The sequence below is a fragment of the Hemibagrus wyckioides genome, linkage group LG26 (assembly GCF_019097595.1).
Source record: "Hemibagrus wyckioides isolate EC202008001 linkage group LG26, SWU_Hwy_1.0, whole genome shotgun sequence".
NCBI lineage: Eukaryota > Metazoa > Chordata > Actinopteri > Siluriformes > Bagridae > Hemibagrus > Hemibagrus wyckioides.
The window spans coordinates 614,581-618,711 of NC_080735.1; the positions used below are offsets into that span (position 1 = coordinate 614,581).

The 4,131-nt window shown below is 41.5% G+C and overlaps 1 long non-coding RNA gene across 1 annotated transcript in view; it reads left to right on the forward strand.

Annotated features, from left to right (window-relative positions):
• The first annotated feature begins 578 nt into the window (after positions 1-578).
• Positions 579-4,131, forward strand: part of LOC131346581 (uncharacterized) — a 39,387-nt gene continuing 35,834 nt past the window's right edge. The window contains exons 1-3 of the long non-coding RNA XR_009203644.1: positions 579-2,710; positions 3,370-3,470; positions 3,592-4,131. The exon at positions 3,592-4,131 is cut by the window's right edge and continues 70 nt beyond it. This is a non-coding gene — a long non-coding RNA (uncharacterized LOC131346581). The remainder of the gene's footprint in view (positions 2,711-3,369; positions 3,471-3,591) is intronic.

The window sequence follows — 4,131 nt, forward strand, 5'->3', positions numbered from 1 at the left end:
CTGTGACACGAATCTGAACGAGTCTTTTGGAGACTGAGCTCTGCTGACTCTGTAGTGTGTTGTAGAGAAGGTGAGACGGATTGTCCATGATGGACAGCGGTTTGTTCAGTGACCTCCTGTTCCTCACTGACCCAAATGTCTCCAGGTTGTGCCCAATGATGGATCCAGCCTTGAGAATTAGCTGGTTAATCCCAAATGATTCAGAGTTGTTCTGAAAGTCTGAAGTGTAAAGAGTAAAGAAAAATGGAGACAGGACAGTCCCCTGAGGTGCTCCTCTGTTACTGACCACCGTGTCAAACAGAGAGGCCCCCAATCGAACAAACTGGGGCCTGTATGACAGGTGGTCAGCAATCCAGGAGATGGTGGTTGATACTGAGTGGTTGAGCTGACAGCTTTTCACTCAGTAGGAATGGTTGGATGGTGTTGAAAGCACTAGAAAAATTAAAAAACATGATCCTCACAGTGCCACTGCTGCCATCCAGGTAGGAGTGAGCACGCTGAAGCAGATAGATGACTGCATAGATCAGATCAGATCAGATCAGATCAGATAAGATAAGCTTTATTGTCCTGAAGGAAATTTGTATTGGACACATACAATACGATATCTACTGTTTTATACAAATAACATACTAGGTACATATAATACATACAGCAAACTGTCACTGCCCTACTCGCAATATACAGTGAACAACTAAATTGCACCCTACCTATTGTGCAACACACCTTTAATCATCATAGTCACATATAATTACAGACACCAGATGGGGGAGAACATTTTTTTATAACTGTTGACCTCAAGCTAACTTATCATTTAATGCTTTAATGGACAGTGGGACAAAGGAGTTCTTATAACGATTAAGCACACACTGAGGAACTCTTAGGCGTCTTCCTGAGGTAAGAAGTTGCTACCCTCAACCTACGAAGAAAATACAATCGCTGTTGGTCCCTAATTCAGACATTTTCCACCTGAACACTCCATGTCAAAGGCAATGTTTATCACACCACTGGACAAAATTCTGAACCTTTTGAACCTCATGTTTGTAAGTAACAACATCTGATGTTCCATACATGAGACCTAAAACAGCTGCATTATCAGATAACCTAATCATGTAATTATTACCAGTACTGCATGTACATTCATCAGTATATAAGGAACAGAACTGGAGAACTGACACACCCCTGTGGGGCACCAGTGCTGATAATCGTAGATTCAGACAGCGTCCTATTCACCCGAACCTGCTGACTGCGATTGGTCAGAAATGAGTGGAACCACTTAATAATAAAGGGATTGACATTTATCTGCTGCATTGTTTTCAAAAGAAAGTGAGGCTGCAAGGTATTAAAGGCTGAGCTGAAATCTACAAACAACAGTCTAGCATATGCCCTAGGATTCTCTAGATGTTTAGTCACTAGGTGCACTAAACTGTTGATTGCATTATCAGGGCCTCTTCAATGTTTGTAAGTGAACTGATTAGAATCTAAGTGTGGACCTACTTCTAGTTTGAATTAACTCATAATGAGCTTTTCCATGCATTTCATCACAACAGAAGTTAAAGCAGTAGGTCTAAAATAATTATTCTAGACCAAATCACATTCAACAGACAAATCATAATTGTCAAACCGTCCACACCCACATGAGGCTGGTAAGCAAACTGGACTGGGTCCAGTGCAAGTTCACCTGTGGGACCAGGTGGGCTAAAACTATTCTCTCCAACACCTTCCATGTGACATGAAGCAACCGGTCTGTAGTCTCTGAGGCCAGATAGGGGGGCTTTCTAAGGTATCGGCACTAGACAACATGCATCAGACTCAGGTAGTAGATGTACTTCAGGATACCAGAAAGCTGAGTAGCGCAGGACTTCAGAACCCTTGGACTAAAACCACCAGGGCCTGCAGCCTTGCCTTGATCAAGTCTCTCCAACTGTCTTCTCACCTGGTTGGTCGCCACAGTGAAATAAGTTGATGTGGTCAGCCCAGTGGAGGTAGGCATTGGGGGGTTGTGGTCAGGGATACTCAGCAAGCCTGTGTGATGTTGCTGTGGATGTGTATTTGGTGTCTGTGAGGATGTGAAGACTGTTCCTATGTGGGATGGACCAGCAGGGGATCGTGTGCTGAACCTTTTAAAAACACATTCAGTTCGTTGGCTCTGTCCAAGCTGTCCAAGAAGAAATGAAACCTCAGTGTCAGACAACAGACAACTCTGGAGCTTAGGGCCATTTCTCAGATCACTGACATGTTTTAATCAACACTAAAATCATTTCATTCATACTGTCTTAATAACAGCTTCCTCTCCAGGCCCGTATTTTTCCCACTTTATTTATCATCTAAAAGTGTTTATCATCAGCTGTGTATCAGTGTGAGAGAGAAAAGTCTGGTCTTTAACCGTTCAGGAGTTTTACTGTGTGAAAGAGTGACTTCAGAGTCACAGCACAGCAGAGTCAGAACTTCAGTGCATTCAGAGTCACAGCAACATAAGAAATGAAGCAATTTAGGTCTAAAAATATTTACATCCTCTAAAATATTACAGATTGGTTGTCCACATATGTTCTGGCTTAAATATTTACTTATTTGACTAATCCTTTTTTTCATTTCAGTTTACAGGTTTTAGCCTGATGACACTGGCTATCTTTAACTTAGCAGTGTTCAAGTGCTGCAGATTCTGTCAGCAAGAACCACAAGCCAACACTGGAGCAACCGCCACCAGACGAAGGTTAATAAACAACAGAGATTTAACATACTAAAGTATTTTAAGCATACTTTAAAAACTGTAAATCTTTACTCCTCACTGCTCTGAAGGTCAGAGGTCAACCTGCTGATCTCACACAGTGTCCTGTAAGGGGACATGTGTTTACTGTAGTTGTGCACTTTCATCCCTGATTGTCAGACATCCTTAGATCTCTGTTTAAGAATGTCTCTTCTTTAAGTAAAATCCTCCACATTCAGCATCAGTCAGTGAATATTTTATTATTTTTCATTATTACTCCTCTCTTTGATCAGAATCAGGATTGAATTATTTCCTTCTTTAACCATTTATCCACATTTACTCATGTTAGTAATCTGCAATAATGTTGTTTAATGTTGTCAATAACGTTGTCTACCAATGCAACTGCCTTCTAATGGTCTTAGAACATTAGGGTACAGGAGAGATACAGGACAGTGGACGTGGGTATCTAGATGTTAACTTTGAGCCACAGACACAGGAGACAGTATAGAAAAACTGTTGAGGTTTGGGAGGTTGGTGTTCAGATGAGGGAGAACAGCTGTATGTAGAACAAAGTTGTAGCTGCTTGCATCATTCCCTGAATATGAGAAGAAAAAATATGGAAAATCTAAGACAAACCTGGTTAGTGATGTATCTGTATCTTACAGGTGATGGGAAACAAACTGCTGTACAGATCACATACTAAATCTGCTCAGATGGAGCTGCTGTGCTGAATGAACATATTGTTAATCTAAACAATCACTAGAGGGTAACATAATTAAAGTGTGACAATAATGTTGTCATTATTTATATCATCATGCATTACTGAAATCTATGGATACGAGTAGCCCGAGCTCACCTCCTTAATTACCTTGTTGTTGTTCTTTCAGCTCCTCCCTGTTTTGGGTCACCAGAGTGGATCACCTTGTCCACATTTTTTATGTGGCTTTATACCGGATGCCCTTCCTGACATGACCATTCCATATAATCTGGGCTTGGGACCAAGACTGATAGTTAACTCTTCAGTGGCTGGGTTAGCTTCCTGCCTGGGAATTGAACCCTGGGAATCAGTGAGAGGGCGGGATCCCTCCACTGGACCACAAGGAGGCAATTAGTAAAGCTAATTAGTGAATTATATGAAAATAAATGAAAATTAAAATGAAGAGTAATGCTGGTCTAATCATTTTGTTAGCCGTGTTAACAAAAAACACAGAGTGACCATTGAGTGATCGATTGATTGATCTGTGGAGATCGTCAAGTGCACCAAATTCCTTGGTGTTCATCTGGTGGAGAACTTTACCTGGTCACTCAACACCAGCTCCATCAGTAATAAAGCCCAGCAGCATCTTTACTTATTAACGAAGTCTGAGGAAAGCCCATCTCCCTCCCCCCATCCTGTCTGTGTTCTACAGAGGGACCATGGAGAGCGT